We start from the raw sequence: 15,704 nt of genomic DNA, 5'->3' as shown, positions 1-15,704 counted from the left end.
GTTCACTACTTTATGTGAAATGATCAGGGGAAAAGGGCAATCCGAGGGATTTGCTCTGCAAATTTGCCACACCTTGAGCGTCCTTGGAGTAGACTTCTCCAAGACTGAGCCTCTGCATCCCACCAAATGGCTCAACAAGTCTACAATCTTCAAGTTTCTGAACAAGAAAGAGGTTGCGGTCGACACTCTGCCTTCAACCGAAAGTGTTGTTGCTGTCACTCAACCGCTTTCAACAGTCCCAGTAGCGGCCAAACCAGCCCATACCAAGAAATCTGCCAAGCGTCAACTTATCATAGAGTCTGACTCTGGAGAAGAATCATGTGAGAACGTTCCACTGATTCAAGCCTTCAGCAAGTCATCTTCTTCTGTCTCCAAAGCAGCTGTGCCATCCACGCCTGCAGGCGAGAAGAAGAGGCAGCACAAGAGGTTAAAGTCCCTTTCTGGACTTGCTCCTACCGTTCCAACACCAATTCTGCCAACGGTCGAGACTACTACCACTACTTCTACTACTGCTCCACGTCCTACCAAGGGTGTGATAATCATGGAAGGTGCCTCATCAACTCCAAAGGTCACTCTCGCTGATCCCAAGGAAAAAGGGAAAGGTGTGATGATCTACTCACCTAAGGCTCAACCAGCAGCTACTGTAGAGCTCAACTTGATCATCTCTCACGTTCTCCGCACTGTCAAGCGTCACCTACAGCGCTTTGACAGATGGCATCATTCCCGTACTCACCTGACGCTTGCTCAAATATTTCCTAAGTGGAAAGCTCTGAACGTTATTGAGCAGAAGATGCTTCTTTTTGCTGACACTGAAGACATCGTGGAGGCTCTGGGAAGAAGACAGCTCATCGACTTGAAGCTTCGAGGAAGCCTGATATCTCTGTTGATTACTGAGCGTCTCAAGAACTTCAAATCCAAGAGTCCTACCGCCACCGATAAATTTGTGATTTTGACTGGACTACAGAATAGTCTACGTCAAATCACTCAACTACTTCAGCACTTCCAAGCTCTTAACAACGTAAAGACGACAGCTTCAGCAGCTTGTATACAGGCTTATGGACTGGAAGCACAGGTGATGATGAAGACTTTTCTTACCCAAGATCAGGGTGAAGAAGACGTCTCTGCTATTACTCTTTCAGATGGGATTCTGACCGGTCTCATCACTGCTGACCTGTTTCAGTCATCCGCTCTAGGATCGATTGTGGCAGCATCTTCATCGGTCGACCCCGCCTCAACCGCAGTCCAAGCAGTAATTCAACCGGAAGCAGCTGTGACTGCTCACTCATCTCCAGTGGCGACCGCTCACACCTCTCCCAATCGTCTACAAGATTTTTTAGAAGTGATTGAACAAGAAATTCCTGTCAGCTCTGTGGCAGAGGCTCTTTGCAGCAGTGAAGCATTAGTGCCCCCAACAGAGATACCAAGCACTATTGTATCACTTGTACCTCCAGAACAGCCAGTGACTGATGCTGACCCAACACTTCAACCGTCTCCATCTACTGAAAAGTTTGTGGAAGATCTCCTAATGGATGAACCGAGTGCTGATCCTGCTACTCCACCAACCATCTTGGCTGCAGTAGAGACCCCTACATCTCCAACTGTACCACTATTGGAAGGTCCATCAGCTAGCTCACCAGCCAGATCACCAGCATCACATCATCTTGAGTCTGGCCCGGCTTCACCAAGGAATGACACACAGAGTCAAATGCTTCAGACTGATGACTCATATATTGAAGCCATGGCAGCAGCTCTGGATCACACATTGATGAATAGGCTTCATGAGCTCATGCAAACAGTTCGATCCTTTTCACAAGACATCACAAACACATCCTCATGGGTTGACAATTCACGCAAGACGATGATTCGGCATTTTGAGACCGTGTCTAGAGACCTTGCTCATCTGTCCAAAGAGATCACTGCCCATCATCGCACTCAAATCCAAACGCTCTCTACCGTCTCCGAACAAGTTGTCAGATCCGAAAACCGCCTTCATAGGCAGTTGAATGATCGGATGGACACTATGCAAGCTACTCTAATTGCTCAACTAGATGCAAAAATTGATACTATGCAAGCCTGCCTTGGCACTCAACTCACTGAGATCATCCTTCGACTCAACCAAGGTGATGCCAAAAAGGGGGAAGAAGAGCAACGAAGAGCAGCAGAGGCAAGAAGACGTGAAGAAGAATCCAGAAGAAAGGAAGAAGCCGACAGAAGAAGAAGAGAAGGCGATAGGTCAGGAGGAGCCAGTTGGTTCAAAAGATGAACAACTTGTCTCTTCTTTACTTATCGCAGCTGTATCTCATTTTGTTTTTCTTCAGTAGGTGTAATAAGAATGCTTATTGTAATTAATGAAATTCATTCTCTCAATGAAGTTCATTTTAATGCTTTCATATTGTTTTCGGAGCACTTAAGTTTTGTCATCACCAAAAAGGGAGAAATTGTTGAATCCGACATTTTGGTGATAACAAACAACAACTCATTGTATAGGAATGTGCTGCCAATCTTTTGTATTTCAGGAATCTACTACAACTCCTACCGCAACCGTCTAAACCCTTCAAGTTATCTATCGGAAGCTTGTCAACCGCCTTTGTCTCTCGACCGGTTGCAGTCACAAGCCTATCGACTGGTTATTCAAACCAGCAGAGGATAAATCTCTCTACCGGTAGAATGCCAACTGCTTATCAAGATATCTCAAGACAAATACTTGAGACAAGACGTTCATTGCAAGATCTTTTATCAAAAGCAGAACCGACGTATCAGAAGATCTGTTGACTCTTGCATCGAGAGATAAACCGGCGTATTAGAAGATCTGTTGACTCTTGCATCGAGACAACAGGTTGCACTAAAATGGCAAAAACGCAGAATGGCTACAGATAAAGCATTCGACCGTTTATACCAGTTTTGGACCCTGGAAGTTGTCTGCATTTAAAGAAGTGTACGATCTTCATGCAGAATCATCAATGCATTTATGAAGCATTAAATGTGCATTCAATGCAGCATCAGAACGTTCAAAATAAAGACGTTGATGATTGACCTATATAAAGGGAAGATTGCTCAAGAAGTGACAAGAAGACAAGCAACACGAAAAATCTCAATCAACTCAATCACTTGAATACTATCAGAAGTCCTCATCTGATATACTGAAGCAATACTTGAGCACACTTACAAGATCATTCACTTGCTGCTCAAATAAACCCTCGCCTACAGTTTACATATCTGATCTTCTAGGATTATCCTAGGGTTTCCAAGCCTCTCGACCGCTCTGCAGTTTGAGAAGCTCAACCGGACTGTATTCATTATTGAAGAGACTTGAAGCTACTCTGAAAGCTTCCACCAGTCTGATAAGAACTGAGAATCTTATCTGTGTAAATCTAGGAGTTTCGGATTAGGCATTGGATAAGTCCTAAGTTTGAAGTGGGTGTATTGCAAGACGTTGTAATAACCAAAGTCTTCTAGTAAATTCCTTCCTAAGTGGAAGAAGGGGAGACGTAGAAGGATTAAGCCTTCGAACTTCCATAAATCGTGCCTTAGTCTTTGCTGCATATTTATCTTATATATTGCTCATACATCGTGTTATAACTTGCCTTTGCATCACTAAAACCTCTGAACTATTTCCGCACTATTTAAGTTGTTCAAACCGTTTTAGAAGTTGAGAAAACAGATTAAGTGAACTAAACTTCACTTGATCATTTTGAAAAGAAAGAAAATAAGTTTCAGAGTGTATTCACCCCCCCCCCCCTCTACCCTCTGAACCGATCCCAACATGCTCACATCATGGTTTTGAAATATGGAGAATAGTTTCTCACTTTTATGAAGGTTTAATACCTAAAGATAGGAAAATGATAGAATTCATGTGTAATGGAACTTTTGAAGATAAAAACCCAAATGAAGCTATGGAATATTTGGAGTCATTAGCAGAAAATGCTCAAAATTGGGATAATATAGGCTCAATTGAACCACCAAGTAAAACCAATAATTCAACAAATGGGGGTGGTATTTATCATCTTAAAGATGATGTAGATGTTCAAGCTAAACTTGCATCTTTAGCAAGAAAAATCGAGTCATTTGAAATGAAAAAGAGTGATCAATTAAAAAGTGTTCAAGAAATTGTTTGTCATATATGTGACACACATGATCATCTTACAAAAAATTGTCCTACTTTGCCTTCATTTAAAGAATGTCTCCATGAACAAGCCAATTATGTTAACAATTTTAAAAAACCAACATTAGATCCTTTTTCACAAACATATAATCCTGGTTGGAGAAATCATCCCAATTTTAGTTGGAGGAACGATAATAATGCACAACCTTCACAACAACCTTTTCAAAATAACCAAAATCATCAAGGTTATGCTCCTTATATCTCACCTCCAAGAAAACATTTTGAAGATGAAATTCATGCATACATTCAAAAGCAAGAGTCTATCAATATTCAAAACATTCAATCTATGAATGATTTGAAAGAAACTCTTGCAAAATTTGCATCTGCACCTAATATTCATGAAAAAGGAAAATTTCCATCTCAACCACAACCTAATCCTAAAAATCAAGATAAATTTGATCAAGTTAAATCTGTTATTACTCTTAGAAGTGGTAAAATAGTTAATGATCCATATAGTGATGAAAACAAAGATCAATTAAACTCAAAGAGTAAGGATTCAAATCCTGATACTTTTGAGAAAGATGATGCTTTGAGTCCTAAAAATAAGAAAATTGATGATAAAATAAATAAACATGTTCCTTTTCCTCATGCATTAGTAAATAATAAAAAACAAAAAAATGATTCTGATATTTATGAAGTTTTTAAACAAGTATAAATAAATATTCCATTATTAGATGCTATTAAACAAGTGCCTTCTTATGCAAAGTTTTTAAAAGATTTATGTACTGTGAAAAGACAATTGCATGTAAAGAAGAAAGCATTCTTAACGGAGCAAGTAAGTTCTATTATTTAAAATAATTCTACCTTGAAATATAAAGATCCCGGTTGTCCAACAATTTCATGTATTATTGGAAAAAATAAAATTAAAAAAGCTTTGTTAGATTTGGGAGCAAGTGTGAATTTAATTCCTTATTCAGTTTATGAAAAGCTTAAGTTGGGAGATTTAAAACCTACATCTGTTACTCTTTTACTAGCCGATAGGTCAATCAAAATACCTAGAGGTATTGTAGAAGATGTATTAGTTCAAGTTGATAAATTCATATATCCCGTGGATTTTATTGTCTTGGATACACAACCAATAGAAGTACATAACGAAATTCCAGTAATATTGGGACGTCCATTTCTAGCAACTTCAAATGCTTTAATTAATTGTAGAAATGGAATAATGAAATTGTCTTTTGGAAATATAACTTTAGAACTTAATGTGTTCAATTTATGTAAACAACCAAGTATTAATGAAGATGAAGATGATAATGCAATATAAACAATCGTGGAAGAAAATATACACCAAGAAAACTTAAATCAACAATCTGAAGTTTGTTTAGTGGAAAGTTTTGATTCAAAAAATATTTCTAAATCAAAGTTATTTGAAGAAATTAATGAACTTGAAGAAGTAAAAGAAAATGATCATCCAAAACTTGAATTAAAACCCTTACCAATAGAACTAAAATATGTTTTTCTTGGTAAAAATCAAACATATCCTATTGTAATATTTTCTACCCTCTTACCAAAACAAGAAAAAGATTTAATAACACTACTTAAAAAACACAAAAATGCAATTGGATGGACTTTGCAAGATATAAAATGTATAAATCCTTTAATCTGCACACATAGAATTCACTTGGAAGAAAATGCTAAAACATATCAACAACCACAAAGAAGATTAAATCCACACATGAAAGAAGTTGTTAAAAATGAAGTTTTAAAACTATTAGATGCCTGAATTATTTACCCAATCTCAGATAGTAAATGGGTAAGTCCAACACAAGTAGTACCAAAAAAATCAGGCATCACTGTTATAAAAAATGAAAAGGGAGAATTATTACAAGTTAGGATTCCATCTAGTTGGCGTATGTGCATTGATTATAGAAAATTAAATAATGCAACTAGAAAAAATCACTTTCCGTTACCATTTTTAGATCAAATTTTAGAGAAAGTGTCAGGTAATCCTTATTATTGTTTTCTTGATGAGTATTCGGGGTATTATCAAATACCAATATCATTAGAAGATCAAGAAAAAACTACTTTCACTTGTCCGTTCGGAACTTTTGCTTTTAAAAGAATGCCATTTGGTTTATGTAATGCCCCGGCTACTTTTCAAAGATGCATGCTAAGTATTTTTAGTGACATGATTGAAGAATTTGTGGAAGTTTTTATGGATGATATAACTGTTTTTGGAAACTCATTTGAAAATTGTCTTAAAAATTTGGAAGAAGTTTTAAAAAGATGTGAAGAAAAAAATCTTGTTTTAAATTGGGAAAAATGTCACTACATGGTTAAATCCGGAATTGTGTTAGGGCATGTCATATCTGAAAAAGGAATTGAAGTTGATAAAGCTAAGGTTGATGTTATTGCTAATTTACCATCACCAAACACGATCAAAGAAATTCGATCATTTTTGGGTCATGCGGGATTTTATAGAAGATTTATAAAAACTTTTAGCATAATATCGAAACCAATTTCAAATCTTTTAACAAAAGATGCACAATTTGAGTGGACTCAAGAATGTGAAACTGCTTTTAAAAAGATAATTAATCTTTTAACTACATCACCTATTTTACAACCTCCTGATTGGTCTTTACCATTTGAATTAATGTGTGATGCAAGTGATTATGCTGTAGGAGCCGTGTTAGGACAAAAAAAAGAAGGTAAACCTTATGTGATCTATTATGCAAGTAGAACCTTAAATAGTGCTCAAATCAATTATTCAACAACTGAAAAAGAATTACTTTCAGTAGTGTTTGCATTAGATAAATTTCGATCATATTTAATTGGTTCTACTACTATTGTTTATACTGATCATTCTGCCATAAAATATTTATCAAATAAACAAGATGCTAAGCCGAGATTAATAAGATGGATTTTGTTGTTACAAGAATTTGATCTTGTAATAAAAGATAAAAAAGGAAAAGAAAATGTAGTAGCCGATCATTTATCAAGAATAATTTCTGAATCATCTCAAAATGAAATACCAATAAATGAAAATTTTCCGGATGATCAACTATTTTATGCTACTACTATGCCTTGGTTTGCTAATATTGTAAATTTTCTTGTGACAAATAAAATGTCTTCTCATTGGAGTTCACAAGATAAAAATAAATTCTTGAAAGAGGTCAAAAATTTTTATTGGGATGATCCTTATTTGTTTAAGTATTGTCCTGATCAAATTTTTCGACGATGCATACCCGACAATGAGGTAAGTAGTGTCATTAAATTTTGTCATTCTGAGGCATGTGGAGGTCATTTTTCGTCAAAGAAAACAGCTGCAAAAATCTTTCAATGTGGATTTTATTGGCCTTCTTTATTCAAAGATACACATTCATTTTGCAAATCTTGTGAAAATTGTCAGAAAATGGGTTCAATTTCAAAACAAAACATGATGCCTTTAAATCCAATCATGATTATTGAAATATTTGACAGTTGGAGAATAGATTTTATGGGTCCATTTCCATTATCTTTTGGATTCACTTATATTTTAGTGGCTGTCGATTATGTTTCAAAATGGATTGAAGCAATTGCATGTAGAACTAATGATCATAAAGTTGCGATAAATTTTTTGAAAGAAAATATTTTTAGTCGATTTGGAATACCTAGATCTATAATCAGTGATGGGGGAAGTCATTTTATAAATAAATCATTTTCTTCGTTGTTAAGAAAATATGGTATTACACATAAAGTTTCTACTCCATATTACCCTCAAACGAATGGTCAGGTTGAACTTGCAAATAAAGAAATAAAACAAATTTTGGAAAAAACAGTCAATCCAAATCGAAAAGATTGGTCTTTAAGATTAAGTGATGCATTATGGGCATATAGAACTGCATTTAAAACATCATTGGGGATGTCACCATATAGATTAGTTTTTGGAAAGCATTGTCATCTACCTATTGAAATTGAACATAAAGCTTATTGGGCAATTAAAACGTTTAATACTAATTTAGATGATGCATCTAAATTAAGAAAATTGCAATTAAATGAACTAGAAGAATTAAGAAATGATGCATATGAAAATGCAAATATTTATAAAGATAAAACAAAAGCATTTCATGATAAAAATATTATGAGAAAATCTTTTGAAATCGGACAAAAAGTATTACTTTATAATTCTCGCTTGCATTTGTTTCCAGGAAAACTTAGATCGCGATGGTCTGGACCATTTATTATTAAATTTGTCTATCCTCATGGTGCTGTTGATGTTGAAAATCCTAAAAATAATAATATATTTAAAGTTAATGGGCAAAGACTTAAACCGTTTATAGAAAATGAAGTTCTTAATGAAGAGTTTATGCCTTTATATGATCCAACTTAATTGTTACTTATATTTTTATTTTATTTTTGCAGAATTGAGTTCACTTCCCGGTTAAGTGGTGGATAACGGTACTCCGTGACTACTTTCAGTCGGTTTTATTTCAATTTCCCAAAATAATTGAATATATATATATATATAAATATATATTATGGATGAAGCTATCAAAAAACTTGGTAAATATTTTTCATCTGTTTCTAAAAAAGTTCTGAGAATGATTTATGAAGGCAGATGTGAAAGATTGAGAATGCTTATGCAAAAAGGAATCCCGGAGGATATTCGTCTTATAATTGAAGCCAAGGTTCGATTAGGTGGTGAAGTTCCAAAATTCTTACTTGTTCGAAATATGTCTGGACTAGGAAAAAGTACCTATGCGAAGAAAAGAAGGGCTAAAAGGTTAGATGTTTGTCATAATTGTGCTAGATGGACTTGTAATAGACAATGCAGATCTTTGGGATATGTTTCCACAAATAGAGAAGATAAAATTGATTTCATTAAGAATGGGCTGAGTAAAGAGTCATTAGATGATATCTCATTGACTCTTGAGACGCATTCTAGTGGAGATGTTCAAGGTCAACTTCTCCATTTATGGAAACTATTCCAAACGCAGCGTCATGGTAATGGTCTTGGGAATCTGACTAAAAAAGACCCTATTTGCCAATTTTTATAAGAAAATTGGATGGTAAGCCAACCCTCGACTCATAAATATTGAAGGAAGACTGTGTGCCACAATCACATCACTGTTTATACGCATGCATGTTATTATTATATATTATTGTTTTTTTACTATTTTCATCATTTTGTTCACATCTGTATTCCTATTTCTGTCTTATTCCTTGTTTTTCTTATAAAATCACTCAACTCTCTCTATATTTTTGAAAAGAAAAAAAAAACATGACAGGATCTTCTTCACAAAAATTGAAAAGTATTTGTGTCTTTTGTGGTTCTAATACTGGAAAGAATGAAATATTTGTTGATGCAGCAATTAATCTTGGAAAAAAGTTAGCAGAGAGAAAAATTCACTTGGTTTACGGAGGAGGCAATATTGGGTTAATGGGATCTATTTCAACAGCAGCTCATCTTGGAGGTAGTCAGGTTTTGGGTATTATTCCTACAGCTTTAGCTGAAGGAAATATTACAGGTGTTACGATTGGGGAAGAGTTGAAAGTTTCATCAATGTACGAGAGAATAACAAAAATGATAAAAAATTCTGATGCTTTTATTGCCTTACCTGGTGGTTTTGGTACTTTAGAAGAAATTTTTCATGTTGTTTCTTGGGCACAACTTAATATCCATAATAAACCTGTTGGCTTGTTAAATATCAATAACTATTATGATGGTTTGTTGACTTTTCTTGATGTAGCTATGGAACAAAATTTCATTTCAAAAAATTCACGAAGGATGCTCATCTCTGCTTCGAATGAAGACCAATTAATTGATGATTTCCAAGCTTTTGTTCATCAACCTGATTCAGCTATAACAAAGATCAATTGGTCTCAACCAACCAGTAAGAAAAGAAAACTGGATCATTGATTCAACATGTCATGAAATGGTTTGTGTTTGTTCCTCATCTTCAATAATTCCAGGTGATATCTCTTTCATCATGTACTCTTTATTTTTCTTAAAAAAAAATTAAAAACAATGTCATATTCAGGTTTGGAGGAGAGTTTATCTCTAAAAAAAAAAAATTATTTAATTTTTTTTTTTTTTTTAAAAAAGTATTGCTATAATAATATTTATTTTTCTTTTTCAATGGCAGAGTAAGGAATCAAAAAACTCCTAACACGCATTAGTTTTTATTTATCATCTTATCACAATAGATTAGATTTTAATATTCCGTATATATTTAAATTGCAAACTACTAAGAAAATGAAGTCTTTTGTATATATGTTTGTTTACACTTCTTTTTATCAATTTAATAGAAAATATATAATTGATGGGATATAAGTTATAAATAATATATAATTGTGTGTTTTCAAATAACATATTTTCTAAAACTTTTATGATTATATAGTTAAAGTGATATTGATTGAATGAATAATAACATGTATAATTGAAGGAATTAATTTGTAAAAGTGCAATATATACTCACATAAATTTTGTGAGTGAGAGGTGAGAATTGAGAAAACAACTTATAAGCTTTTATTGATTATTAAGAAATGGTTGATTGCTAGATTAAACCCATTTTGAAAAAAAAATTATATAAAAAAATGTGCATACAAAATTGGCTGCAAAGTTGTTTGAAGTTTGATTGTAAAGGTTTAGAGTATTAATATCTCTACTATAATTCTTATGGTAAATTCTTAATAGATTTACCTCATAAATAAATAAATAAACTTTGAAAAAAAAAAAAGAAAAAATAAAAAAAAAGTGTTACATATTTATAGTTTATTGGAGGTATTTGGTCATGTAAAAACAACTTCGCAGCCAAGTGCATAAAAAAAAAATGAAAAAAAAAGAGAAAAAAAAATAAGAAGAGAAAAACAAAAATAAAATGGGTTTATTCTTTGTAAATTATCCTATCTTATTTTCAATATTAGGTTATATGATTGTTTGCTTTACATATTAACCATTTTCAATGAGTGTATAATTTTCTTCCAACTCCATGAGTGAAAAACAACTATATATGAAATACTTTAACCCGAGAAAATATGGAGTTGAGACTTTTACATTAAGATTCCTGATATTATACATGTTATGAAAATGATTTCTATTATCATTTTAATTATATTATTCTCAAAGTTTTTAGAAAATATTTATGTAAAAAAAAATTATATATATTTAATATTTTGATATTGTGTGAAATATATATGTATACCCCATCCAATTATATATTAATATATTAGTTGATAATAAGATTTATAAATAAACATATGATCTCCTCACAAGTGTGTTTTAAAATTCAAAAGTTTGCAAATTTGAATATATATATTAAGGAATAAAAATCTAACTTGTGATTTTATGATATTTTATGATATTTTATTACTAAGGGACTAGTAATTAGCCGGTTTGGGGGTGTGATGAAACTTAAAATTTGTAATTATTTATATGTTTAAAAGTGTGTTTTAAAATTAAAGTTTCATTAAAATTATGAAGATGTATTATTTTTGTGTTATGTGTTTATATTTAAATATTTTACTAAAAATGTTGTATTTTATGTTTTGCGCAGGTTTGGTAAAAATAAAATTACTCAAGCTACAATGGTCATATTGGAGTAATCTCAAATCCTGTAGAATTACAAAAGAGGCATCTTCAACTTTGTAGAAGACAAGAAATACCAAAAACCTCATTAAGATGATCAAAATAATCAAACATCAAAATGGAGACAGATTTACTTTTACTATGACTAGCTTGTAGTAAAAATATCATAACTATTTCACCTTTTACCCAAAAGAGGTGAATTATATGTCCAAACATATCTACACAAAATATCCTACGTGTTCTATGTTGAAAAGAAAGGCTGAATCGGTGGTCTAAGACATCAAACATGCCAATTAAAGTTGGGTCATGGTATTGACATTCAAGGAGACAAGCACCCACCAACTTTACTATTTCACATTTAATGAGCCTTGGACTCTTGCTCTCATTTGGCCTATAAATAGATGTGTTGTATAAGCTTTGTAGTGTGCAAGAGTGTAGAGAAGTCCTCATTTGTAAAATAAATATTGTGTGTGTGAGAATAAAAGTTTGAGTGTGCATATTTCTCAAGTTCAAGTATGAAATTTATTTTATCCTTACTCTTGAGTTTCATGTTCATGGCAAGCTAAATCTTTTTATGTCAAGGTGAAAATGTTTCATTGTTGGTCAAGTAAGATTGTTTATATTTTGTATATTCTTCTCTTTTTCTATTTCTATTTTGTTTTTTCTAATTGATCCTTATTTGTAGGTATAATTTTGGAAGATTTGTTGTTATCTATTTACATCAAATGCTTGGTACCTTGAATGTGGTTACCTTGATTTGTTGTCAAATATGATACAATAAATAATACAATAATTATATACTATAAATATAAGTATCTATTTATAATAAAGTCATATATATTATTTAGACGATAGTGTGACACTGTCGGTTGTTCTAAATAATATATTGTGATTTGAGCTAACATTTAATTTCTCGCATCTAACTTTTACTTTATCGCAACTAACATTTACTTTTCCGCAACTAACATTTACTTTCTCGCATATAACATTTATTTTTCCGCAACTAACATTTACATTATCGCATCTAACATAAAGTCATATATTTTATTTAGACGATAGCGTGGCTCTGCCGGTTGTTCTAAATAAAATATTGTGATTTGATCTAACATTTACTTTTATGTCAATTTATATTTATGCATTTATATATATATTATGGATACCATGTATTAAATATCGGCTGATATTAATATAGTGGGAACTATATTATATGATATACTTGTTTAAATATTTCATTGTTCTTTTATGTTTATTCTTATTTTAGTTTTTTTTTATTTATTTTTATTAAGCAATCTTAAACAAACCAACAATGAACCTTTGAAACTTTGACAATTTTATAATTTGTGTATTTGAAGTTTCATAATAATATTTCCATCTATAATATATCATGCTAAAATTAAACTTACAGCATCCTCTCTGTGGATCGATCTCGTACTCACGAGTATATTACTTGCAAACAACCTACACTTGGGTGAATTACAATTTAAGTTGTAGCAGACGACCCTGACTTGTCCCGTCCCGAGCCGTAGATTGAGATAACAAATCAACGGCCAAGATCAATTCATTACTCCTATAAATAGGTCAATAAAAAATTTTGTTTTTTACCTTTTACTCTTGTACTGTTATGCTGCCAAGATTTTGAGAGCTCGCCCGACCCGGACTGCGTACGACCGACCTGCTAATATCATTCCCGAGCTACACCTACTGCAGTCCTTCCATTTGTAAGTCTTACCTCCCTTTCATTAGGTTTAGTTAATGTCGTCCCTCGATGAGACTTCTGTTAGGGAAATAGTAGCATTTGTTGAAGCACCCAACTCTCTCTCTAATAACCCCGAGCCCTCCGATTCCGATAATCCAAGCTCAGAGCTGGATTTATCGGAGACTCGAGAGGAAAAATTAAAGCGACTACACAGAATCAGGTCGGATGAGGCCCGATTATCTGCCAAGGGAAAACAATGGTATGAGGTACTGGCCTCCCATCTAAGTCCAGACCTGGGTCCCATCATTAGGGAGAGATCGGGCATGCCCGATTCATATGATCTTACAATTCCGAGCCGTAAAGACCGGGCTCACAGACCTCCCCTTAACTTCTTGAGCTTCAGCCTAGACCAAATCAAGATGGGTCTAAGATTTCCCGTCCCGAGCTGCGTATCCTATCTGTGTCAATATTTTTGCGTGTGTCCAAGTCAATTATCCCCGAACTCTTTTAGTTCGATCTTATCATTAGGTGTCCTCTTCTGTTTCTTTCGAATTCCATTAGACAAAGGAAATTTTATCTTTTTCCTGCAAATTAAGAAAACTGCCCCGGGCCGTTTTATATTTCCATGCGACCTGAATATCCATTTTTGAGAGGCAAGCCTAGCTCACATAATGGCTGGACAAACAAATATTTCTTTGTTAAACCAAACCAGCCCTGGGAGTGTCGGTCCAATTGGGCTATGAATTTTACAACTCCTGAACCCCCAGCTCTGCCCACTCATGACTTCACCAACTTTATCAACACAATGTCCGCGCAAACCTTTGATATTGAGAGCCTGATTGAGGAGGATCTGCTATGTCATTATGGCTTCAGTGGGAAGGGAGTAGAGATCCACGGGGATGTAGGTAGTACCCCTGTACCCGTACTACCTTTATTTAACTTTTTGTCAATATATTTATTTGTTGTATTTCTACTTGTTCAGACGACAGGATCAGATCTGCCACCATGCCTGCTAATTTCAGAGCTGCTCTAAAGAATCTGAAGAGGAAGAAGACAGAAGATAGTGAGGCCAGCACTCATCTCGAGCCTCCTCCTACTGAACAGCCCAAGAAGAAAACCTCCAAGACCAAGGAAAAACCCAGCACTGATCTTCCCGAGCTTCAGCAACCGCCTATTGTTTCCTCGTCCCGAGCTCGTGGCAAGGAACCAGTAATGGAGTTCGGATCCCTACCTGATGCTGAGCCTCAAGGAATGCCCGATCAGCCTGGGGTCCCAGATATGTCATTTTTCTCAAAGCCCGACCCCCAAGGGTGCCTGGGCATAATGCAGAACTTAATTTCCCGCTCTGACTTAAAAATCCTACAAGGGGTGCCAATTTTGGAAGCCGAACAGAACTTTGCTTTGGCCTCCCTGCAGGTATATTACTTTTTAATTTTATAACTTGTACACCGAGCTGGTATTTATCCTTGTATATTATCACAGGCTTTAGCTTGGGGAGGGGAGATCACTAGCCGAGCTTTCAAAACCCGAGAGGAGCATGCCATGAACCAGGAGGCTTTTGTGGCTCAGATCTCTGAACTCACGCGGAAGACCCGTGATATGAAAAAGGAATATGAGGAAGAACAGGCCGGGATGCGGGCTGAGATTGAGTCCTATCGTACTGCCCTGGAAGCTGCCAATACTAAAATTTCCGAGCTGGAGGTGGAAAAATTCGAATTAGAGAGCCAAGCACGGGCCCTGACCAAAGAATTAGAGATTGCCAAGGAGGTCGGGAAGAAGGAGTTCCTGAACTCCGCGGACTTTGCTAACGCGGTAGCTGAGAAGGCGGCTACCTTTTTTGATGAGGGTTTCAAGGGATGTCTAGCCCAGTTCAGGGCTAATGGGTACTCAGAGACCGAACACCCTGACCTTTTCCTGGACTGCACTAAGGCTCTTGAGGAAATGCCCGATGAAGATTTAGAGGAGGCCGAGCCAGAAAAAACAACAGACCCCGACCCGAACTCAAAGCCACAAGATTCCTCCACCCCTTGATTTTTATTTATTTCTGCTATGAACAAAAACTTGATTCGTGTTATAGACCCTGCGTGGTCATTGATTTTGTTTGTTGCCCAGGTCGGGCTGATACAGTGATACTGTTTTTCATGAATGAATATTTTTGTTCAATTCGGGTTTCCCCAATGATACGCGTATTATAACTTGCCTGCTAAAGTTGTCTGACCAAACTTTACTATGTAACCCATTAAGGTCCGACCTACTTATACCAGGTCTGGCCGAATGCTAGTCAATACAACTTATTAAATCCCGATCTGAATGTGCCTGGACTGACCAAATCGAGCCAA

General features: G+C 34.8%; 1 pseudogene; it reads left to right on the top strand.

Moving 5' to 3' along the window:
- Nucleotides 1-15,396, top strand: part of LOC140871988 (uncharacterized) — a 54,629-nt pseudogene extending 39,233 nt beyond the window's left edge.
- The last annotated feature ends 308 nt before the right edge of the window (nucleotides 15,397-15,704 follow it).

Source organism: Henckelia pumila, unplaced genomic scaffold, assembly GCF_033568475.1.
Source record: "Henckelia pumila isolate YLH828 unplaced genomic scaffold, ASM3356847v2 CTG_461:::fragment_3, whole genome shotgun sequence".
Taxonomy (NCBI): Eukaryota; Viridiplantae; Streptophyta; class Magnoliopsida; order Lamiales; family Gesneriaceae; genus Henckelia; species Henckelia pumila.
This window is presented reverse-complemented; position numbering and strand designations above follow the sequence as displayed.